Consider the following 25,531-nt stretch of genomic DNA (forward strand, 5'->3'; position numbering starts at 1 on the left):
ACCTGTCATCCAGGTGTCATTTTTTTAACTGCCCCAAATCACATGTACCTCCTCATTTCAGAGTTTCAGATTCTCTTCCATGATGTGAATCTTGAGCGCTGGTGGGGGAGTGGAGCATGGTGGGAGGTAGCAGGCAGGATCTTCCTGGAGACACAGAGAACAGTCAGAGGGTTGGACATGACCCTCCAGCCTGGGACGGTGACTCTCTGGGGAGCCATGCAAAGACACAGGGGCAGCTGAGACATGATGTCCTCAGGTGTTGAGACAGAGCCCGTGCTGCCCCTGGCCCTGGTGTCCAACGCAACCCTTGCTGCTGCCCAGCCTTCTTGCTGCTCAGCTTTGCTGGGTTCTTGACCGTTCTCCAAGGTCAACCCTTTTTAGTCACCCTGTGGAGCGAATGTGCTTGCTGCCTGGCATCCTTCCAGTGACTTTTCGTTTGCTTAAGTTAGTCTGAGCTTGTGTCTGTGGCTCGTGGCTCTCTGCTGTGCAGGGAGATTTGGAGGGTGAAGCCTCGTACAAGCAGTGGTGCCCGTTTGCATAAGGAGTGGAGTACATGAATGGTGCGAGATGCCGAAATGCGACTCTCAGGTGTTTATTTTTCACACATGGCTGACATTCTTGCAGTGGTAAGTTCAGGCGTTTTTCATGGCGGCATCCTCATGTGTTTTGCAAGGAACTGAGAGCAATTTCAGCTCTCTCTGTCTCTGTACTCAGTGCTCACTCAGTCATGACCATCTATATATTTAGATCCTGCTGTTTGGTAGGGACATCTGGTCCTGGATGCTGGGGTGCAGACCTCAGGTCCAGAGCGCTCCTCCCCTTCCTTTGCTGAGCTTCTCATTCAGATCTCTCATTTCCTCCTCTGGCGTCTGACCCCAGCTTAGGAACCCTTGAGTGCAAAACACCAGGCTGAATCTTGGCAAGATAGGGTAGAGGGCTCAACTACTTCCTCCCAGGAGGCCTTTCTCTCTCTCTCTCTCTCTCTCTCTCTCTCTCTCTCTCTCTCAAGATTTCTTTATTTATTTGAAAAGCACAGTTACAAAGAGAGAGAAGGAGAGGCAGAGAGAGAGAGAGAGAGAGAGAGAGGTCTTCCATCCATTGGTTCACTCCCCAATTGTCCGCAACAGCTGGAGCCGCACTGATCCGAAACCAGGAGCTAGGAGCTTCCTCCAGGTACCCCATGTAGGTGCAGGGGCCCAAGGCCCCAGGCCAACCTTAATTGCTTTTCCAGGCCATAGCAGAGAGCTGGATCATAAATGGAGCAGCTGGGATTTGAACCAGCGCCCTTATGGGATTCGAGAACTACAGGCGGCAGCTCTACCTGCCACAGCACTGCCCAGGTAGTTAGGGACCTTGAATGTTTTCACTCAGCCTTGGGGATCTGGTTCTCACTCTGCTTAATCGCTAGACATAGCAGCCTTATGTGGAGGGAACAGAGTCTATTTTTCCTTAGAAGTGTTCATCTAGCCCAGAGTAGTTGCTTGACTGTGTCTTTTGTGGAATGATTGGATTCTCCCGTCCAGGGTCTCCATCTAGGAAATGAATTCCCTTAATTATCAAATCTGAAAAGATTTTGGAAGAGTGAGGTTTAACAAGGATTTCAAACATTTGAAAACCAGTGACAATTCCATCTATTCATTAGGTTGCTTCAGATTTGTGTCTTTGGCCCTATTACACTTGCAAAATTCATTAGTGTTGGAATTATATAAAACAGAGTCGATTTATTAATTTACAGTGTGTGATTGCCTAGTGCTGCTGACTGCAAATGGTATTCCCTTTCTGCATATTTCTCAGGTAACTAAATTCAGATCAGAACACTGCTGGGTGAATATATAATTAGACTCCAAAGGGAGTTGCGAGTCCCCAAGCGACATTCCTAACAAGCTATGGCGGTTAACAGAAATACCTTTCTTCTCTCTGGGGAGAAAGAGTATTTCTGTTCACCGATTGTCTGAGAGGAAATAGCACAGCTGCTAGAGCTGAATTCGGGAGCTTCTGGCTTTTGTGTTGTGTGTGTTTCACTTCTCAGCACTCCAGCCCCTGCTGAATTCAGATACCTGGATTGCTCACAGCAGAGAATCAGGTAAGAGTTATTTTTACCTTGGTCTGAATTCAAATTTCTGTATTATTTTTTTCACTCCTAAAGAAAAATGGGATCTGTTCCTTCCACATAAGGCTGCTGTGTCTTGTTCCAATGGAAGGAAATCCACGCAGGCATGAGTGTGGGTCAGAGGGCAATCGACCAGTGTTCCTGATAGAGCAACCCACGTGGGCGGGCTCCTACCCTGTCTACAAATAAAGAGGTTCAGTTTCTGCTTTGGAGACCCAGGACTGTTTGTTTGAATTACATAACTGTGGGGTGTGTTTTCTGGGAAAAACATTGACATTGTCTCTCAGCTATGTTTTCCCAAACTCCATGAAGACTTTCACTTATCTTTTCTCTTGATGCTTCACCTTCCCAAGGAGAGTTCACATCAGGGCTCTGGCCTGCTCCATCCTCTTCTCTCCTAGGAAGCTCCTCTCCAGGGTAGCTACATGCTACTTTCCTTTGAAATCCCTGTCAGCTTCTCTTCAGAGCTCTGCCCTCTACCTCCACATCCCCACAGCACTCATTACCACCTGCCAATTCATTGTACGTTCAGTTATTTTTCTTCTTAAAGAATTGTTGTTGTTGTTTTTATTTTGTGCCACTTGCTTATTTGAAAAGCAAAGAGATAGAGGCAGAGATCTTTTACCCACTGGTCTACCTCTTACATGTCCACAACTAAGTTCAGGCTGGGCAAAGCCAAAGTCAGGAGCCTGGAACTCAATCCAGGTTTCCCAGGTGGGCGGCAGAAACCCTACTACTTGAGCCACCTCTGCTGTCTCCCAGGGTGTGCACTAGCAGGAAGCTGGAATCAGAAGAGAGAACTCTGATATGGGATGGGGGAATCCCAAGTGGTGTTTTGACTGCTGCACCAAATGCCTGTTTATTATAAATGCTATTTATTATCCCTCTCTCTTATGTGTTAGCTTCAAGAGGCCAGGGGATTTAAAAAAATTTATTTATTTGAAAAGCAGAGTTACAGAGAGGCAGAGGCAGAGAGAGAGAGAGAGAGAGAGAGAGAGAGATATCTTCCATTTGTTGGTTCACTCCCCAAATGGCAGCAACGGACAGAGCTGGTTCGATTCGAAGCCAGGAGCCAGGAGCTTCTTCCAGGTCTCCCACACAGGTGCAGGGGCCCAGGGACTTGGGCCATCTTCCACTGCTTTCCCAGGCTATGGCAGAGAGCCAGATCGGAGGTGGAGCAGCTGGGACTCGAACCAGCACCCATATGGCATGCTGGCACTGCAGGCGGTGGCTTTACCTGCTACGCCACAGCGCAGATCCTGATGTCTGTTTCTTAGTGAGTACCTGGTACATGGTTAACTTTCTAGTATCGACTCATGAATGTCTTAATCCTGAGTGCACAGGATATTTCTCTGGGATTATTTGTCAGATGGGCCCTTTCTTTTCTTTCTTTTCTCCTGGCTCCTGGCATTGAAATCCCAGGGTGAGCAAGGTTCATTCTGCATGGTTTTCTATGGACTAATGGAGCTGTTGCTGTCCATGGGTTCTGGCTGCCTTCTTGTCCCCAGATGGCAGTTTTTCCTGTCTGTGGGTTCTCCATAGCTTAGCCTCTGCAGATCCCCGTTTACTGATTACATCATCACTGTTTCCACATGGCTTGAAGGATGATGGCAGTGAGGAGAAGTCAGCAGCTGTGCGGGGCTGACTGGCGTTGGGGGCCCAGTGTGTGGCGTGCTGAAGGCACTTCATGCATATTTGTAGGCTCAGTGACTGTGAACGAATGATAACTTACTGGCGTGGAACACAACCACATAAACACTGCAGGGGTAGAGTGCACGGCAAAGCCCAGTGCCCAGCAAACTCGCTTCTAGTAGGTTCCAGATAGGATTTATTTCCGCCCCTTAATTCAAGATCCTTTTTCTACTCCTTATTTAGACATGAAGGGAAATGAGAATAAATGTACCAAATCATTGTTTCATAGCTGATCATTAATTATAATTTGTCCAAAGTGTAAGCTCTGTAATTTAGCCTGAGTTACTGTAATTATAGCAAATCAGTAAGTGTACTTATAATAATATCTTTTTCTCCAAATTATCAATTTAAAAATTGTATGTTAAAATATTTTTAGAGTTAAGCTTCTCTCACCCGTGTCTTCTAGTTTCTGTGTTACGATCCATAGATTAACCACAATTCCTAGCTTCTTCCATTCCTTTCCTGAATATATAAATAAAAATGGGAGCAAGTAGTCATCTTGCTCTTTTTGACTTACCATAGAATTTAGAAATTGCTGTGGTTTGATTTTTTTGCCTACTCCAGCTCCCAAAGTGATGGTTCAGGGTGTGGGACCTCTGGGAGGTTATTAGACAGGGGGAGAGTTCTCATGATTGGGATTAATCCCTTTGTAGAATAGACTGTCGAGAACTAGCTAGTCCCCTCCACCAAGGGAGTACACAGCAGGAAGTCACCATCTATGACATCTATGGGCCAGAAAGAGGTCCTAAACCAGACGCTGAATCCGTGGGCACCTTGATCTTGGGCTTCTTAGCATCCAGAACTGTGAAAAATATAGATTTTCTGTTTATAACTGGCTTAGTTTATGGTATTTTGTTATAGCAACCTGAATGCACTTAGACATAGCTCATCCCATTTTATTGTATAGAGTTGCCTCATTTCTTGAACAGCCAGGAATAATTCTACTCTGTAAGTCTATGAGAATATAATCTTTTTCTATTGATTCATATTTGTCTCCAAAAACCGCAATTACAAATAACATCATTTTATACAGATAGAGCTGCAGGATAAAGTTCTAGAGGGGGAATGGCTGTGTCAAAGGGTATGGACATTTGGGATTTTCATAGACAAGGCCAAATTGTCTCCCTTGAAAGTCATACCTTTCCATCCTTCCCTCTGATTGCTAGTCTTCAGTGACAGTTCTCTTTATTGGTATTCCCTTTGCTGGGAACTTTTTTGTCTTATCCTTCCCCATCTTTGTATTAGGTTCTTCTTCTGCATATTATTAATTTGTTAGAGCTTTTTGTCTATCAGAAAAATTAGCTAAAGCTATTGTTACTGACAGCAGTTCACTAGGGCTAAGGCCACCAGAAAATATGGCATCAAAATGTGCTCAATGGGCTTAAAAATTCACACGTCATTTTTAGAACTGTTTCTAAAAATGAAAATGTGTCTAGAAACATTCCCATAATATTATTTAACTTCTTGAAATAGTAAGTGACAAGTATGCAGTAGACAGACAGTGCCAGCAGCCAAGTGTGCAATGCACAGATATTGAGAGCTCAAGAGGAGAGCCTGGTTATCCATTTCTACTCTTCCAGTTTATAGGTAAGACACCAAGGGAGAGGAAATGTGGGTTATTTGGTTACAACTAAAAAATGGGCTCAAATAGGCTCACATAATTAAAATAAATAAAGTATCGGTTCATTTAAAAAGAAGCTCAAAGTCAGTGCTGTGTTTGGGGCTGGATGATGCAACTATTTAACAGCAGTATCACCGCCAACTGGCAGGTACCAGTACCAGAGGGAGCGGGGGCTACATTTCCTTGTTTTTCTTTCAACAGGACAAACAGAACGTGGCCTCTGAAAAGCCTCTTAGAGGAAGGAGGGCAAATCATATTAGAAGTCCACAGCAAACCTCCACCTCATTGGTCTTTACTAAGTCACATTGCTCTACCTGAGCCAATCACTGCCAAGGGGAAGGTCCCTTTCAGACCCATGGGGATTACCACTGGAGGAGGGGTCATGTCAGTTTCCAAACCATAATGGGGTGCTGGGGAGAAGTTGGTATCCAAACAAAATCTGAAGTCTGTGCTATGTAAAACATCGTTACTTAATATCTTGTTGTTTTTAATTTATAAACATAAAAAAGAAATAGATGCACTTGACATCTGTATCAATCAGGGTTCTCCATAGGATCAGAACCAATAAAACACACACACACACACACACACACACACACACATTACTTGGTTCAGCCCAGTTTAGGGGCCGTCAGTTCTGAAATCCATAGGGCAGACCAGCATGCTGGAAATTCAAGGAGAAGCTAAGGGTGCAGTCTTGAGCAGAAATCTTCCTTCTTCAAAAAATTTTAGTCTGATTGGACCAGACCCACCCACATGACTGAGGGCAACCTCCTTGTCTCAAAATGACCTGGTTCATCCCGTTGACAAAATACCTTCACAGCAGCATGCAGGTGGGTGCCCGGCCAAGCAACCAGGCATTATGACCTAGTCATGTTGACCGAAAAAATTAACCATCATACAATCCTTATCTTCCAATCTTATTTCCTTCCTCTTTCTAATTTCAAGTTTCCTCGGAATGGGAGACTGTGGTGTGATTGCAAAAGCATAAACCTTGTGGTAAGAGTGGGGAGGATAATACATGAATCACTGGTCTTCATGTCAGTCCACAGGATCCACACAGGTGTCTCCAGGGACAATGCGGCAGGTGTGCTACAGATGAGACGCTCACTGTCCAGCTCACACAGGGTCACAGTGTTCTACACACAGCTCTTCCTGGGTGTGTGCAGTAACACACCCAGCCAGCAGTCCAGAGCATGGGTCCAGGCTCTGCAAGTACTGTCAAAGGAAGAAATTGAGGTTAGAAACCTTTCACAAGGACTCCCTCTGACTCTGCCCACCATGATGACAATGTGTGTTTGACAGCACCGGTGAATAAAGGCTGTATGTTTTGGACGTTTGTTTTAATAGATATTCTAACATAATTCATAGGAGTGCAGCTCCAAGCATCTCTCAGACTATTTCAGGCCTGTTTTGGTTATAGTGTGTAGTTAGTAGATCATTTTAAAACTCATTTTATATTTTTTTAATATTTATTTTTTATTTATTTGATAGGCAGAGTTACAGAGAGGCAGAGGCAGAGGCAGAGACAGAGAGATAGGGCTTCCATCTGCTGGTTCACTTCCCAAATGGCCAAAATGGCTGGAAGCCAAGAGCCAGGAGCTTCTTCTAGGTCTCCCACGTGGATGCAGGAGCCCAAGCACTTGGGCCATCTTCTATTGCTTTCCCAAGCCATAGCAGAGAGCTGGATTGGAAGTGGAGCAGCTGGGACCCAAACCGGTGCCCATATGGGATGCTGGCACTGCACACGGTGGCTTAAGGCTGCTTTTCATAATCTAAATTCCTCTTCCTTTACGGGAAGGGGATAATTTTAGCACCTGGTAATTTTTATTTTTACTTGCTTTCAGAGTTCTTGTTCATCTCAAACTGTAGGAAAATTTAGAATATTTCTGCCCCCAAAGCCATTCCGTGACAGTGACTTTAAAAAAAAAAAAAAAAGAGAGTCAGTTGCTGTTAAGAAGCAGAGATCAACAATCACAGACTCCCAGGAATTCTGGGTGGGCGGCTCCTGCTGGGCTGTCAGTTGGATCTTGCCTAATCTCAGAACCTTCCTGCTAACTCACGGAAGGCAGACCCCACAGGGAGGCAGTGGGTGTGTGTGTTTATAAGAAGGTGTGGACAGAACAAAGGGACTCTGGGGAGCAGCCAGTTTGGTGCCATTGAGGAATTCGCGTCTTGTGCAGAGTCAGCCTGAATGATTTCCTTCCTTCAAGAACTTAACTACTAATTGTGCGAGCAAAAACAAATGCAAGGTGACTTTTCCTCCCTGGGCCTGTGTCGGATCCGGAAGCCTCTTCGCCGCACAGCAGACACCGCTGGGAAGGGACACCGTGTCCTGAGACACCTGTGGGTCACCGCCCGGCCTGAAGCCTGGGAGGGGGAGGCAGGGACTCCAGGGCCGGCCAGAGGAACTGTTGCCACCGCCTGATTGGCCCGAACGCCTCTCCGGGACCTTGCCAGGCGTTACTGACCCTACAGGGGTTATCATACATGAGAAAGTAATTGTTTTAAACAGACGACATGCTGGCAGTGGTGTGTACCTGGGACCAGCCTTCCAGGTTCGCCCCGGCGGGTGCGGCGCTTTCTACGCTGCAGGTTTCGGGGTACAGACCTCGCTCTCAGCCACGTGCGGCTGGGGAGAATGGGAGGAGATGCGCCCTCCTGTGGCCGGCAGGAACACTGCATGGCGCGGGGAGGAAATGTTTTCCCTGAAAATATCCTTGCGCACAGAGGTAAACCAAACAAACCCAAGCGCCTCTGAAGCTCCGCCGCTTTTTCTTCACGTTTCTCGGGAGAGAGGATGATGGCCCCTGCAGAAGGCTAAGGGAAACACAGATTCCTTCCCGGGCTCTCCCCAGAGCCTGCCTGCCACCCACTGTGTAGGGAAGCAGGTTCATGTCTGAGCTGAGTTCCCGAATCAAATCTCTGCTCTTGGACACACTCTTTGAGAGGTCTCTTCCCTGTCCCTTGTGGTCCGCTGGTTCCAGTTGCTTCTCAGCACCGGCTTTTACAGGCATGCCTCACCCAGCTTTGATGGTAAGCGGGGGCATGAAATGGTTTGATTCCTTTGTCCATTCATTCATTTATATTTACAGCTTCTTTCAACTCTCTGTGCCCTGCCTCGCCCGTGACAGCGTCCCACAGGGCAGCAAGCCTCAGGAAGATGATCACACTGTTGTTTTAAGTTGCTAGAATAGCCTCATTTCAGTTCTCCTCATTTCTCAACATTTTAATGCAAACACCATTCAAAGCTTGCCTTTCCACCTCGGGTTAAGCTGTAGCCTTGGACCTGGCTTGGGCAGTGTGTGTGTGTACTTTGTGTATGTGTGTTCGTGAGTGCGCACAAGGGCTGTGTACACTCTGGCCCTGAGAACTTTCCCATAATGTCCTGTTGTTGTTGTTGTTTTGTTTTTCTAGAATAAAATCAATTCAGAAAGCTGTGATTTGTGTGTAAACAAGGAAGGGGGAATGGTATTTTGGCATGAGTTGGGACACCTCCATTCGACGGCCAGGTGCCTGGAACTGAGTCCCGGCTCCATCGTGATGCCAGTTCCCTGCTAACGTGTACCTTGGATGGTGATGGCCCAAGTAGCTGTGTGCCTGGTCAGCCATGGGGGAGTCTGGATTGAGTTCCGGGCCCCTGACTTTGGCCTGCCCCAACCCAGGCTGTTGCAGGCATTCAGGGGGTGAACCAGCAGATGGGAACTCTCTTTCTCAGTCTCAAAAATACATAAATGAAATATGAATTACATGTAGTAGAGCATTCGTTCATGAAAAGCTTTGTTTCAGTTGTGTGTGTGTGTGTGTGTGTGTGTGTGTGTGAGCATAAGGGTGACAAGAGCTGCCGGCTGCCTGGGACAGTGTGTGTTGTGTCCTAATGAAACTTGCATCTACTACGGGCCGTGTTTAGAGAAGTTGGAAGTCCCTGTGCTAGCTAGGTCTCCTCATTTAGGGTTGGGGAGGAGCTGAGTCCAGGGGAGCGAAGAGGGGTGACGGCGTCCCGGGTGTCCGCTGTCAGTTGTGGAGATGCCAGCCCCCTGCCCTGCCCTGATTGATTCTGGTCCATCTGAAGCCAGTGGCCACCATGGTGATGTGGTGTTGGCGAGTTGTGCTCCGTGTCAGCCTCTCTGAGGAGCTGCCCTGTTTGCATTTGGCTCACACTCTGCCTGCCCCGACCTCTTCGTGGTGGGCATCCCATTACTCGGCTCGGTGGCCCCACCACTTACCTCTGTGTTCACAGGGGACCACGGACACCACTGGTGACCTCGTTTAGACCCTCTACGTTTGCCCAGTTTTCTCCTCATGTGTGCAGCACCTCTGTCCCTCCAATCTCGCTGACAGGAGTCACCCCAAAAGGTCCTGCCTGGAGAACTCTAGGCCTGGGATGGACCTGAACCTGTGTTCAAATGCATCCTCCCTAAGGGTCAATGATGAATAGTAAGGGCATTTTAAAAAAGATTTATTTAGTTATTTGAAATTCAGAGTTACACACAGAGAGAAGAGAGGCAGAGAGAGAGAGAGAGAGGGAGGGAGAGAGGTCTTCCATCCACTGGTTCATTCCCTAATTGGCTGCAGTGGCCAGAGCTGTGCCGATCCAAAGCCAGGAGCCAGGAGCTAGGAGCTTCTGGGTTTCCCATGCAGGTGGCAGGGGCCCAGGGACGTGAGTCATCTTCCACTGCTTTCCCAGGCCATAGCAGAGAGCTGGATTGGAAGTGGAGCAGCTGGGACTTGACTTGCCTCCCATATGGGATGCCGGCACTGCAGGCAGTGGCTTTACCCACTACGCCATAGCACAGGCCCCGAAGGGCATTTTGTAACAAAGATGGCACAGCTCATTTCCCAGCTTCCAGAACATTCCAAAGAGTCCTCCTGGCGGGCTACATTCTGCTGTTGAGAGCATCTGGTTGGGAAACAAGAGGAAAATTTTTCCTTCCTGCAGGCACCTTCCTGCCCCATAGCCCTGCCCTGCCCTTAGGTGAAAGAGAGGCCTGTGGAAAGGAGCCATAGGGCACGAACGTTCTGTTCCCAGAGCCCAAGCTCCTCTGTGTCCCTCAGCTCTCCTGGCATAGGAGAAGGAAGTGGTAGAACTGGTTCTGCAGGGCGGTGTCTGCCCTCAACCGCTGAGGTCTCCTTGAACTTGGAGTGTGAGGTCGTCCTGGCCCTCTCTGACCTCAGTGTGGGCTTCAGCTGCAATTCAGGAGCAATAGAGGAGAATCCCTCCCCGGGTAATAACCCATGGTGCAACTTTTCCAGGCCAAGGTCTGCAGGCTTCCTTCCGTGCAGCTCTGTCTCTAGCTTTGTCCGTGGCACAGCTGTTTAAGCCATGGGCTGGTGTGCCAGCATCCCATAAGAGTACTGGTTCTAGTCCTGGATGCTCCACTTCCAATCCAGAATCCTGCTAATGCTCCTGGGAAAATAGTGGACGATGGCCTGAGTGCTTGGGTCCCTCCCCAAGCATTCAGATAGATAAAATGGATACCACGGAGGCGTCCAGCCCTGCCCATGGCCTTGTTCCTGCGGCCCCAGGTCTCTTCCTGTCATGCGGCGATTTCCTGAAAGCTTCCTCCCAGCCGGCAATGGGAGCTGACCCTCCGGGCCCCTGCATTTGGCTTCCTTGTCTACCGTGAGTTTCTTTCCTTTTCCCTCACAGGGAGATGAGGGCTTGTGTGTCTGCCTCCATGGCCAGACTCGACGGCGTCCACATAGCGGGTGCTGAAACAATGCTTTCACTCGCAGTGGCTGGCAGGAAAGAACTTCTTGGTCGTTTGCAATGAGTCCTATGTAATTGGCTAAAATGGGGCCCATGTTGTGGTGCAGTAGGAAAAGCTGTCACGTGTGTACTGGCGTTCCATATGGGCACCGGTTCAAGTCCTGGCTGCTCTATTTCTGATCTAGCTCCTTGCTAATGCACCTGGGATAGCAGCGGAAGATGTTCGCATGTTTGGGTGCCTGAAACCATGTGGGAGACCCAGAAGAAGCTCCTGGTTCTGGCTTTGTCCTGTCCCACTCTGGCTGTTGCTGCCAATTGGGGTGTGAACCAGCAGATGGAAGATCTCTCTCTCAGTGTGTGTGTGTGTGTGTGTGTGCACGTGTGTGGGTGTGTCTCCCTCTCTTTGTGTAACTCTGCAGCAGGCTCATTTTATTATTATTTTCTTTTTTTAAAAAAGATTTATTTTGAAATTCAGTATTTAAAAGGCAGAGTTAAACATATGTACACTCAAAGAGGGGGAGAGAGAGAGACAGAGACCCAGAGAGATAGACACACACACACATAAACACACACACACACAGAGTGGGGGGGGTAGAGAGATAGATCTTCCATTTGCTCTTTTCCTCCCCGAATGGCTGCAACAGCTGGGGCTGGGCCGGACTGAAGCCAGGAGCCTGGAGCTCCATCCAGGTCTCCCAGGTAGGTGGCAGCGGCCCAGGCACTCAGGCCATTGTCCACTATTTTCCCAGGAGCATTAGCAGGATTCTGGATTGGAAGTGGAGCATCCGGGATTAGAACTAGTACTCTTACGGGATGCTGGCATGCCAGGCCATGGCTTAAACAGCTGTGCCACAGGGACAACCCTTATTATCATTGTTATTATTTTTCTTTTTTAAAAATATTTATTTTATTTAACATTTGAAAGAGTTAGAGAGAGAGGTTGAGACAGAGAGAGAGAGGTCTTCCATCCGCTGGTTCACTCCTCAAATGTTTGCAATGGCCAGAGCTGATCTGGTTCAAAGCCAGGAGCCAGGAGCTTCTTCTGGGTCTCCCATGTAGGTGCAGGGGCCATTTTCTGCTGCTTTCCCAGGCACATTAGCAGGGAGCTGGATCAGAAGTTGAATAGCTGGGATACGAATTGGTGCCCATGTGGGATGCCAGCACTGTAGGCCTGGGCTTCACCCCACTGTGCCACAGCCCCTATTATTTTTCTTAATGAAACTATGGAGGAAAAAAGATACCTTATCTTTAATTGAGTGACAATCAAACTTCTTAAATAAAATGAGTAAAATCCAACACATCATGAACCAAATATACAATAACAACTTGTATGAAAAGACTAATATGTTGACCCCTAGAAAGATTAACTAAAGATAAATAAGAACAACTCACTAGTAGTGAAGATCACACAGGCATGGCCGGGTACCTGGCCCAGCACTTGCGTGCCAGTTGAAATGCCCACTTACCACTCTGAAGCAGTGGGGTCCACGTCTGCTTCTAGCTCTGGAGTCTAGCTGCCTGCCGATGCTTGTCTTGGGAGGCCAAAGTGACGGCTCAGAGTGATTGGGTTCCTGTCTCCTATGTGGGAGACCTGGATTAGCAGGCGCATTTTAAATGTTAGTTCTACCAACCTTCCCAAATAACAATACCTTATGTTAACTTCAATTTTACAAAGTGTCCTGACTCCTGTGGTTTCAATAGAAATGACCCTTTTGCCTTTCAAATAGCTGAGTGAATTAGATGGGGGAGATGCTGGCTGGAAAAGGCACAGGTGTCTTGCCCAAGGTCCCCTGGGTGGTGAACTAGACTCTGCTCCTCTTGCCTCTTTGCATGGAGCTCTCCCCTCCAGCTGCCCTGCAAGTGTCATGTGTCCTGGATACGTGACCTCGTAATCCTGGCCAAGATGCCCCCCCGCCCCGGTTAATGGTGGCTCACTGAGTCGATCACATCAGGAGAGGCATTAACCTGTACCCACATCTCTCTTTCTTTATTCTGAAAATAAAGACGATAAGAGATGCCAGCTGCCTGGAATGGTGGTGTGAAGATTAATGAGATGATGCGGGAGCAAGCCCCCAGCTCCTGGGATGAAAGGCGTCAAGGAGACACAAAGTCTAATTATAATTTCTTAACAGTTTCAAAGGAGCCTCTGGGAGGGCGAGCTCTGGCTTCTAAATTTGGAGAGGGAGCCTGTCTGAGATGGGAGCTTTTCTCTTGCCTGGCCGTGCCAGCAGTCACCTACTTATGCTGCTCTGCCCAGCCCTGCTCTGACGCAGTGGCACTCAGTCTATCTGCAGATCTGGTCATCAGAAGTTAGATTCCCCCCAGAGCCCCGTGCCCTGATCTACCCTGCTGCTAGGAAGGAGAAAGGGTGAACAGGAGTTGGATGAGGTCCTACGGAGCGTGGCTGCATCTCTGATCTGAGCTGGGAATGTGGGACAGATCATGAGAATGTCAAGTGTCTGCTGGACCTTCCAGGAAAGATGCTTCGTCCTGTAAGAGGAAGGTTCCGCCCCCCCAGCCCTGTCCTCGGCTCATGCCTTTGAACCCAGTGTGTATTCTGCACCCTGGAGCTGCTGTGGCCATCTTGTGACCTGACGGGAAAGCCACGAGAATTGCACCAACACTGGAGTGACATCAGTGAGTCACCAAGCAAAGTAGGGCTTCTCGTCCGTGGGAAAAAGCAACTGCTGGAGCTGCTGTCAGGCAGACGCTGGTGGACGTCCGCGCCCACCAGGGTGGCAGGTTCAAGGCCATGCAGGAGCCCTGGTTCTCTGACTGGGAACGCACTTGTGGAGGTTCCGGAATGCCGAATGTCAGGCTCAGAATCTTGGGCTTTGCTGGGCTTCTCCCCTTCCTTGACGTCCTTCAGGACCTTCTCTCGCCTGGCTGCTCGTCAGATGCTCTGTCCTGAATGAGGCAGCAATGCAGGCAGCCCCAGAGCTCACTTCCGGGAGTGAGGAGGAGGGCTTTGGCCTTTCTCTTGTCCATTTCTCAGCTTCCTGAGTCTGCAGTGGCCTTGACTCTGCCCTGTTTCTCACCTCTATCCAAACGTCTCTCTTTCATACCCTAGATTTTCATGATCTTAACTAGGGCCAGCTTTGTGTGTTACCTTCACAGGTAACATTTTATTGAAAGATTTGTTTAGTTATATATTTATTCATTCAGAAGGCAGAATGAGAAAGAGAGAGAGAGAGAGAGAGAGAGAGAGAGATATCTTCCTTCACTGTTTACTCCCTGAATGACAGTTACAGGTGGGATTGGGCCAGGCCACAGCCAGGAACCAGGAACTCTATCAGGATCTCCTGTGGGGTTGGCAGGGACTCAAGTACTTAGGCTCTCATCTACTCCTTCCTAGGCACACCAGCAGGAAGCTGAAGTGATCTGAAGTGCAGTAGCCAGGTCTTTAGCTGGCATTCTGATAGAGGATGTGGGTGTCTCAAGTGGCCATTTGGCCCCTGTGCCACAGCACCATGCCGGCACTGGTATCCTCACACAGGGAGACCACTAGGGGGAAAAGTGTGAATTTCCCCTTTGTGTCCTCTTCTATCCTACACTCATACACATTTTCGATTATCCATTGCCTTCCCACCCTTCAGCTGGATACCATTCTCAGCTCTAAGACACTCGGTTGTCTTATGTCTGAAATGGAGACAATATTTCTTCTGACCAGAGACATGAAGATCCCGTCCTCTGGTTTCTTTGCACCGTTTCTATGCCTTTCCCAGGCATTTCCAGTGCCTTGTCCTGCCTGGCTCTACAGAAATTGCCATACCTTCCGTGCTCTGATCACTGCCGCAGTGGAGAAAAAAGTGCCCTGATCAAGGAGCCTTATCTCTCATGTGTTATTTACATTTTAAGGGAAGATCTATTGGGGAAACACGGAGAAGGTTGAGACCGTTAGTGGAGCTCAGGGAGGACAATGACCCTCTGCCTTTGTGACTAGCATCCACCTGAAATGAATCGTGGGTGGGGAACTTCTGGGCCCCAGACCACATAAGACTCTTGAAGTCATTTGGTCTGACGTTGCAGGCAATAAGTAACTTTGTATGGCCCACTAATCGAATGATGCTATAAATACCCAAATGGCCCTTGGCAGAAAAAAGTTTACCCCCTGCGTGAACATCCACACTGAGACTCTTGGTTGCCTTTCCTGTTGTTCAGATTCTCGGTGCATTGGGTGCCCCAGAGGCTGTGGTTTGGGCATTAGTAGTTTGCATGTTCAATGTCCTCCAAAGGTCCTCACCTTAAGGGTTTGCTCTCCGGCGTGGGCCATGGGGATGTGGTGAGACATTTAGGGTATGCCACCTAGTATGAAGTCTTACATCACTGGGGCCTTGCAAAGCAGTTCTTGTGAGAGGGTTGTTACAGAAGCCAGAGCTTGGGCCCACCCTCTTTCTCTGCTTCCTAAGCTGTCATGTGATCCTGCCTCCCCTGTGCTCTGCCTCTTGCCGCGGTGACTTTGCCAAAGCCTGCATCACTGTTTGGACTTTCAGCCTCTGAAGCTGTAAGCTCAAGAAACTGTTCTTTTCTTCATGTATCTCTTGTCCCAGGCGTTTCTTTGTAGTAATGAAAGATGATGAATACCATAGACTTGGTCAACCCATCAACACTTAATGACAAGCTGCAGATGAACTTCTTGTCTAAGAAAGCAATAGCCTTAATAGCAGCTATGGATTTCCTGGCCAGATATAAGGGAGGGAGTGCTCGTCCCGAGACCTGTGAGATACCTTGAGTACTTAAAGGATTGATAAAGTAGCTGAGCTAATTAAAACATCCTGCAAATGCCACAGATGGGGAGGCTGAAAGGGACGCTTCAAGGATCATTTGTTTGCCTATAAGGGATATGATTTCAAATGACAGGGTTGGCTGCAGGACCTCCCAGGCATAAAATGGTTTGGGAAAACTGAAATTGGCTTTTTCTCTGTGTTGGAAGCAGAAATCTGTGTTTTGGTTGCATTCCAACCAGAGAAACTTAGTTCTCATGAGACTGAAATGTGCTAGTTCTTAGGTAATGAGAATTCCTTTCTAGCCAAAACAAGAAAATTGGCTTTACCTTGTGCTTGGAAGGAAAGTGGATGTGTGTGGCAGCCAGTAGGTACCTCATCTGTGCGCCAGCTCATTGAGATGAATACAAATGGACAAACAGAAGGTTTGTTGCAGGTACAGTGCGTGTACACACTCATTGGAGACATGGCTCTGTGGACATGGCCCTCGGATTACCAAGGCAGTTTTATTTTCTTAAATGCTCAATTATTTTATTTTTATTTATTTGAAAAGCAGAGAGAGAGCGAGCGAGCAAGCGAGCGCAAGCGAGAGGGAGATTGAAGTCTACTGTTCACTCCCCAAATGTTCACAGCAGCCAAGACTGAGCCAGGCCAAAGTCAGGAGCCAGGAGCTCCATCTGGGACCTTTAAGTGGGTGGCAGAACCCAAGTGTATGAGGCATTGCCTGCTGCCTTCCCAGAGCACACGTTAGTAGGAAGCTGGATTGGAAGCCAAAGCAAAACTCTATTTGAGTCACTCTGATAGGGGATGCAGGTGTCCCACACGGTGGCTTAACCTGCTGTGTCACAACACCTACCCCAGAGTGACTTTAGCTTTTAACTTTTGTCTCTTAGGCCTTAGATTTCTCTTTATGTCTTCATGATTGTTGATGTTCTGTTACTTTCAACACCCACCACCTGGTTCTGGTGATTGGCTGCTCATTTGATTGCCATGATGCAGTCCTCCAAGGGAACAGCACTAGCGGAGCATGACATCCATGTAAGGATGAAGCAATTCTGCCTGACTGCAAAAGTGGCCTGGTTTATTGTTTAGTGATCGCATGAAGAGAGCCAACACTTACAGTCTTAGTAACTTAGTTGTTCTGAATCACTGTTCGTGTGAAATGAGAGGTGCCAGAGGAGCAGGAGTGATGCCCAGTGTTAGTTCTGTGACTTTCTTGAGGCGTTGCTGTGAGCCAGTTGCTGTGGGGAAGGTGTTCGAAGAGAGATTACGTGGGGAATGAGAAATTGCTTCTGATCTTGATGAACTTTCATTTAGAGGAAGACACATTCAGGCCTCATGCCCTACTTGACTCAACTCAGGTAAGAGGCCTAGAAAGCTCCCGAGTTTAGAGTGCAGGCCTGTGTGGGACTATTGTAGAAGGACTCAGCTTCAGAATGCCAAAGGGAGTGAGAAGTGGTACAAAAGAGACAGCTGAAAGAAGACCCTGTATGAGTTTCCTAGTGCCACGAATTCATGGCTTAAAACATCAAGAATGTATTCTCTCGATTCTGATGCCAGAAGTAAAAAAAAAAAATCAATCAATCAATCAAGGTGTCAATAGCATTGGTTCGTTCTTGGACGTTTGGAGGGATAATCTGTTTATACCCCTTCCTAGCCTCTTGTTTTGGGCACTTCTTGGAATTCCTTGGCTTTCTGAAGTGTAATGCCAATCTTTGCTTCCATTTTCAAATGCTGTGCCTGTTTATCCTTCCTCTCTTTTTCTGTTCTTATAAGGGCACCAGTGAAGATTGGATTAGAGACTCACTCTACTCCGGTATGACCTCATTCCAAATAATTGCATCTGCAATGACCTTGTTGCCAAATAAGGTCACATTCTGAAGTTCTGGAAATGACATACATTTTGGGAGGACACTATTCAAGCACACGTTCCATAAACACACCGACAAATGCTGACAAAACCAATAGGACAAGAAGCACTGTGTTCCCAAGAAGGAAGCAAAGAGAAGAAAAGCATTGGTTTCCTATTCTTCTCTCTTAAGTTAAATTCAGGCGTCCCCAGATTAGAAGTATGATTGCAACACAAGTCATATGATCATTCATTTCAGAGGGAGAGGTGGGGGCATTTTATATGATGAAGTGGACCCATTTGCTCTTCTGCCTTTTAGTGGTGTTGGAGGATCCCCTGGCTTGGGTTCTACTGTAACTCGCGTGAAACTGAAGCACAAGAGAGAAGAGACTGCAAGAAACAGGTAGCTTAGGTTTGCACTCATCTCAGGAAAACACAAAAGCAGGACTTTGTATGATCCATTCCAATGTCTCCAGAGTAGCTCACTTGAAATGAGAGGAGTCAGGAACTCAAGACAGACATTGCTCCAGGAATAAGAAGGCACGCTTGGTTATCACACTGCATCTCTCAGACACCTCAAGATGTTGAGTCCAGAGAGTGGAGGACTCTAGGCAGCCAGGCACACAATGGCTACAACACCAGTGACTGTACTGAGTTCTGTAAAGGGTGAAAACTCTGCAGCTGACAGCTCTGAGGAGGGAGGAACCCTCTGATCAGAAACCTTCAGTGAGCTGCAGCTTGGAGGATGAGTGCGCTTTCGATAGGCGAGAAGGACATTGACCACAGTGCTGTCTTATGTCTCTAACTGCAAAAATGTGTGGTGTTAATCTTGATTAGAAATAGAAGGAGATAAATTTTTGAATGAAATTCGTTCTTGGTCGTGAAAGAAAAGTACAACTGAGAAACATGCATTTGTTTGTTTAAAGAAAACATTTTAGGGACCAGTGTTGTGGTGTAGTGGGTAAAGCCACTGTCTGGGACAATGGGATGCCATTGTGTCCTGGCTGCTCCACTTTCAACCCAGCTCCCTGCTAGTGGCCTGGGAAAAGCAGCAGGAGATGGACCTACTGCCTAGGTGGGAGCCCAGAGTAAAGCTCCTGGGTCCTGGCTTCAGCCTGACCCAGTGCTGGCTGTTGCTGACCTCTGGGAAGTGAACCAGTGGATGGAAATCTCTCTTTATCTCACTCTCTCTCTAACTCTGACTTTCAAAATAAATAAAAGAAAATTTAAAAAAATAAAAAAAATGAAAGCATGTAAAATTTATTTTTATTTCTTTGAAAAGCAGAGAGGAGAGAGAGAGAGAGGGAGGGAGGGAGGGAAATGTTCTATCCATTGGTTCACTTAAATGCCTGCAACAGCTGGGGAAGCTAAGGAGCCAGAGCTGAAGTCAATCTCGGTCTCTCATTTAGATGGCTGAAAACCAAGTACTTGAGCCATCTCCTGCTGTCTCCTGAGATGTGCATGAGCAGGTGGCCAGAGGAGACGGGGGGTCTGGGACTCGAACTCAAGCACCCCAGTATGGTGTGTGGGCATCTCAAGTGGTGGCCTAACCACTGCTGCCAGATGCCAGCCCTCGATCATGTATTTTTGATTGCCATCAGTACTTATCATTCTTTTCTTAAAAAGATTTAATTATTTACTTGAAATTCAGAGTTACACACAGGGAGAAGGAGAGGCAAGAGAGAGAAAGAGAGATCTTCCATCCACTGGTTCACTCTCCAGTTAGCCACAATGGTCAGAGCTCTGCTGATCTGAAGCCAGGAGCCAGGAGCTTCTTCTGGGTCTCTCACATAGGTGCAGGGGCCCAAGGACTTTCCCAGGCTATAGCAGAGAGCTGGATCAGAAGTGGAGCAGCTGGGCCTCGAACTGGCACCCACATGGGATGCTGGTACTGCAGGCGGTGGCTTTACCCGCTACACCATAGCGCCGACCCCAGTGGTTATCTTTCTATTCATACCAGTCATACTAGTTGGTTAGTTTGTTCAGAGAAGTTAGCAATTGTTGCGGCATTAGTCAAGTAAGCTAAATTACGAGACAGGAACTAAAAAGTCAAAAATCTCAGTGGCTTAACATTATAGGAGTTAATGTCTGTCACGTCACAGCTGTCACTCCTCCCTTAGGCTACCGGTAGCCATGGGACCCCTCAGAGTGTGCTCACTCCGAGACCCAAGCAGCAGAGGGTCTGTCCCGCCCAGACTTTAAGGGTTGCTGAAGCAGGGGGAAGGCACCTTGCATTCTGACGGGCTCCAGAGGCTCATTGTCATCTCTGAGCCGCGTGGAGTCACATAGCCATGTCTAGCTGTAGGGGGTGGGAAAGAGCAATCCTGCTGTGTCCAGGGAGGGAAGATGTCTCAGTCAGTTGGAGCAGCTACAACAGAATACCACAGACTGGGAGGCTTACACACCCATGTAGGGACTAGAGTTGGGGGCTGCGAAGTGTCAGAGTATGAGCAGATTTGGTTCCTGGGGAGGGCTCTTTTCCTGGCTCCTACACAGCTGCTCTCTTGCTGTGTCCTCACATGGCCAAGAGAGCCAGCTTTCTATTTTTATAAGGACAGTCCTCCCATCATGGGGGGTTCCACCCTCCTGGTCTCATTTAAACCTAATTAGTTCCCGGAAGCCCCACCTCCTACTATGACCACACTGGGGTTAGGGTTTTAACATAGAAATTTTAGGGGACACAGATGTGAAGCCCATAACAGAGGAATGTCTGTGACTACCCTGGTGACTACTACAGTAAAAGGCAGGTTTCTTTGGTTGAGTTTCTACACACTGGTACCATCATTCTTTTCAGTCTGGGAAAGGGGAATTCTCCCCTGCAGGTTGGAATTTGACCAGATAACTGAATACATTGTTAAGCAAATTCTGAGCACATACCCTGTTAAATGATGCTATTTATAAGCAAAGATATAGGATCTATGGCTATCCTTTGAATAGTCTTATGATTAGTATTCAATAATTTAGGTTCCCAAGTGTGTTAGATATTATAGTGGATATAAAAACAATTTATCTACTTAAGCTTGCTATTTATCTAGCTTATACACTTAGGCCTTATTAGAAAACTTGACCAAGGACATTTAAGTAATCTGATGCATGTGAACCTCATTTAGATGGTGTTGTTTCTCCTGTATTGGCATTTCTAAGACTGGTCCATCTTTGGCTAGCAAGAAACCTACAGACAATTCTATGCTGTGAATTTCTATTTCTATTTCTGCAACTTCAAATTCATTTTTCCATTTTCTCTTTCAGATGAAATGGGAGGTTCCCATCATTTGCTTTTCCCTCATAAGGAAAATGTTTAGTCAGAAAGAAAACACATCTATGAAGGTGCTGCTAAAGGATGAATTCTTAATACAGCTGAATTTAGTGAAGTCTCTCAAGATTTATCAATGAGTCCTAAGAGCCAGGATGTCACTGAAGCAAACAGAGAAGGAACCAGGACCTGCCTTCTGCTGCGAGAAACTAAAAACCCTCAGCCTCTTTTCTTCCAAAAGGGGATGCTGTAGTTAAGGATAGCAACAGGATTTTCACTTGTGCTGCACTGTTGACTCCAACAAAAGGACAACTTTGAATAATGAGCAGTCCATCTTCACAGCGGGAGGCTGCTCCCAGGAGGTCCTCCATGGTGGTGTACTTAATAATTAGAAATATGAGCAGGGGTTGACCTTCCAAGTTGGGTATATTATTGTTCATTTTACCTGCTCAGTGGCACAGTGGGTGCTGCCACAGAGACTGTGACTAAAAACCCTGATCAAGACTTCTCTGCCAAGCCCCATCAATAATCTGTTTGCCAAATGTGCCTGGGATGTACATGGCATATGCTTCGATCCATGTGGGAATCTGGATGTGCTGAGTGAGTTTACAGAATGTTTGTAGCTTTTTGTAGGGATGGGACATATTGTGAAATATGGCAGGAAAGCAACCAGTGTCCTCTGAAAAGGGTGTCTTGCTTTTTTGAGAGACGCATAACCTGGCTTATAGAAGGTCCTGCCAACACAGTCCTATCCAATGCCATTGAATTTTAAACAATTATTTCCATCTTGTAGTGAAATTATGCTTTCAGGAAAGAACATGTGAGCGGAGCGTTTAAAGTGTGACTACACACTGTGGCTCAGGGAATTCGCAGTAGGTGTCCTTAGCTGATTTTGTTGCCCCTGTAAAGATCAATTTCCAGTTTCCAAGAGCTGAAGGTATAGGAGGAATATCAACAATCAATGGTTAATAATTTCCAGAGATCATTTAAAATTATTTATTTATTTGAGTGGCAGAGAGAAAGAGAGTTTGCATCTCCTAGTTTGTTTCCCAAATGCCCACAATAGCTGAGGCTGGGCTGGGGCTAAAGCCAGGAGCCAAGAACTTAACACAGGTCTCCCACATGGATGGCAGGGACACAATAACTTGATCCATGTCTGCTGTGTCCTAGGGTCTGCAGCTGGAGTCAGGAGCTGGAGCTGGGAGTTGAACCCGGGCACTCCGATATGGCACAGGGATGTCATAACCACTAGGACAAATGCCTACTTCCAGAAATCATTATATGTGTTCCTATTCTCAGAGGAGCTGATGGCATCCACATCGAAGGGGAGTTACTTCACACACACACACACACAGCCTCTGTTTCCCTGTCTGGCTTCACGCCTGTGCTTGCTTACTGTTTAATATAGTAACATGTGTGAAAGTGCCTAGCACTGGGCCCCCATACATGAGAGCTGGCCATTTCTTCTCCATTCCTGCTCCTAAACCCTGCAGCTTGGCAGCAGGGATTTCAGCCCAGAGAATGCTGATGAGGCCCTGTGTGCATCTTGGGTGTAATTAATATTCATGCTCAGATAATGCTTCTCATTTGAGAATCTCATCTTGTACCAGCCATCATATAGTCCATCAGTCAGAGTCCCAGGAGGTCACTGGCAAATGTAAAAATTTGAGGTTGATGAGGCTAATCCTGGAGGTAAACACTAGGCTGGCCGGCTTGTGCCCCTCAGTAGACCAGGGACGAATAGCAATTAGGGCGAGAGAACTTCGCTGCAAATGGGCCTGGCAGGACACCGAGAGGAATAGGTCAGCTTCCCGAGGCAGCCGAGCAACGTCACGTGGGGAGACAGAAGGAAGCCACACTGCCTGCTCTTTGAAGGTTAATTCTTCCACTTTGCAGTGCAGCCCGCCACCCGCGGAGTCGTGGCAAGGGGGATCCGCCGGCGTGGGCCATCTGCTGGGTGTTGAAGCAGACTGCAAAGCGCCTCTCAGAGCGCTACCCTTCTGCTGTCACGCCCGGGGACCAACGGGTCCTTAGTGCTGTCGCCAGCAAGCGCAAGCCTCTCTCCACTGTCTGCGACCTCTCTGCGTGGCCCACGTCAGTGGAGTCACATGAATGGAAGTGTCTCTTCTCAGCCATCTGGTGATTCATTCTCCCCTACCCCCTGCCTGCAACAGTGAGCGAGCTGCTCACACGCTGCCAAATCAAGAGAGGACTGCTGCCTGGGACCTGCCAGACGAGCGTGGCATATGCAGAGGCCCTCGCTATGCGTGCCTGCCCTGAGTCACGGCTGACCTGAAACAAACAAAAACAAGTCCCACAAAATGAACACATTAGTTAATTAAAGGTAAAAGTGTGTGTGTGTCGGGGGGGGGGGGGGTGGAGCATGGATTCAGTCCAAGTGGCAAGGGTACTTAAAGGGCTCACATTAATTTTTTTTATGTTAAAATAAATTGAAAACCACATTACATAGATTTATGTTTATTCTATATTTATATATCCTAGGGTGGCCATAACTACTACAAACTGCATGACTTAAAACTACATACATGGGGGCTGGCGCTGTGGTGTAGCGGGTAAAGCTGCCACCTGCAGTGCCACTATCCCCTATGGGCACGGGTTCAAGTCCCAGCTGCTCCACTTCTGATCCAGCTCTCTTCTGTGGCCTGGGAAAGCAGTAGAAGATGACCCAAGTCCTTGAGATCCTGCACCTGCATGGAAACCTGGAAGAAGGTCCTGGATCCTGGCTTCAGATCGGCACAGCTCTGGCCATTGGGCTGATTGGGAAGTGAACCAGTGGATGGAAGACTCTCTCTCTCTCTACCTCTCCTTCTCTCTCTGTGTAACTCTTTCAAATAAATAAATCTTTAAAAAAACCGACATACATTTATTCTCTTATAGTTCTGGAGGCCACAAACCTGAAGTCAAGGTGTTGACAGCATTAGCTCCTTCATGATATCAGAGGGGGACTCCATCCCATGTTTGCCTAGGTTTTGGTTACTGCCGGAATCTTTGATACTCTTTGTGGATGTATCCTCCAGTCTTTGCATCCTTTGTCATCTGGTGTTCTCTGCACCTCTAGCTCAGTGTACAAACCTCCTTTTTTATAAGGAAACCAATCACTGGGTTGGAGACCATCCTACTCCAACATAATCTCATCTTAACTAGATTACATCTAAACAAAGACCCTATTTCCAAATAAGCTCACATTCACGAATACTGGGGTTAGGTCAACATGTCTGGGGGGGTTGGGGACACAATTTAAGCCACAAGAATCAACAACACAGCACTGAAATAAAAGATAATCTTTTTGAGGCTGGCGCTGCAGCTCACTAGGCTAATCCTCCGCCTGTGGCACTGGCACCCTGGGTTCTAGTCCCGGTTGGGGCGCTGGATTCTGTTCCGGTTGCTCCTCTTCCAGTCCAGCTCTCTGCTGTGGCCCGGGAGTGCAGTGGAGGATGGCCCAAGTTCTTAGGCCCTGCACCCACATGGGAGACCAGGAGGAAGCACCTGGCTCCTGGCTTCGGATCGGTGCAGCGCGCCAGTCGTGGGGGCCATTTGGGAGGTGAACCAACGGAAGGAAGACCTTTCTCTCTCTCTCTCTCTCTCTCTCTCTCTCTCACTGTCTAACTCTGACTGTCAAAAAAAGAAAAAAAAGGATAATCTTTTTGAATCAATGCTTTCTGAACAATGGGTTATCCATATACATGGGAAAAAAGCAAAAGAAAAAAAAGAAAAAAGAATTCAGTCATACTCAATAATTTGCAAAAATAAGTCAAAGTGGATGACAGATCTAAATGTAAAACCTAAAACTACAAAGCTTCTAGAAGTAAATGTGAAGAAAATCTGTGTGATCTGGGGTTAGGCAAGATTTCTTAGAAGTGACACCAACAGGGGCTGGCACTGTGGCATAGTTGGTTAAGCCTCTGCCTATGGTGCCCGCATCCCATATGGGCCCCAGTTCATGTCCTGGCTACTCCTCTTCTGATTCAGCTCTCTGCTGTGCCCGTGCAAACAGTGGAAGATGGCCCAAGTGCTTGGGCCCCTGAACCCATGTGAGAGACCTAGAAGCTCCTAGCTCCTGGCTTTGGAATGGCTCAACTGCAGTGGTTGTGGCCATTTGGGGAGTGAACCAGCTGATAGAAGACCTTTCTCTTTGTCTCTCCCTCAATCTGTCTGTAACTCTGCCTCTCAAATCAATAAATAAAATCATAAAAAATGACACCAACAGCATAAAGCATAAGAGGAAAAACAAATGGGACATCATCAATATCAAAAACTTTTGCTCTTTAAAAGATATTGCTAAGAGAATTAAAAGGCAAACCACCTACTAGGACTAGATCTTTGTAAAGCACATATCTGAAATGGGATTTATATGCCCCGAATATAAAGAAATCTCAGAACACAAAAGCTAGACAAGACACCAGGGCGTATCACTCAGGAAGACATGTGATGGCAAATAAACACATTATTAGAACTCCACATCATAACTAAAACCAGTGTGATGCTGCAACACTCCTCTTGTAATGGCCGAAACTAAAAAGACTGATCACAACATGTTGGTGAGGATGTGGA

At 47.4% G+C, this 25,531-nt stretch overlaps 1 long non-coding RNA gene across 5 annotated transcripts; it reads left to right on the forward strand.

The window, feature by feature from the left end:
- Window positions 1-491: 491 nt before the first annotated feature.
- On the forward strand, window positions 492-23,836 carry LOC108177149 (uncharacterized). Of its 5 annotated transcripts, XR_016213919.1 has the most exons (5): window positions 492-626; window positions 2,030-2,083; window positions 20,956-21,559; window positions 22,130-23,303; window positions 23,462-23,836. It is a non-coding gene; the product is annotated as an uncharacterized LOC108177149 (long non-coding RNA). The 5 variants fall into 5 exon arrangements; XR_016213918.1 differs by lacking the exon at window positions 492-626 and having other exon boundaries at window positions 1,945-2,083; XR_016213921.1 differs by lacking the exon at window positions 492-626 and having other exon boundaries at window positions 1,945-2,083; window positions 22,856-23,303.
- The last annotated feature ends 1,695 nt before the right edge of the window (window positions 23,837-25,531 follow it).

The sequence above is a fragment of the Oryctolagus cuniculus genome, chromosome 10 (assembly GCF_051225735.1).
Source record: "Oryctolagus cuniculus isolate XC-2025 breed Fujian yellow rabbit chromosome 10, ASM5122573v1, whole genome shotgun sequence".
NCBI lineage: Eukaryota > Metazoa > Chordata > Mammalia > Lagomorpha > Leporidae > Oryctolagus > Oryctolagus cuniculus.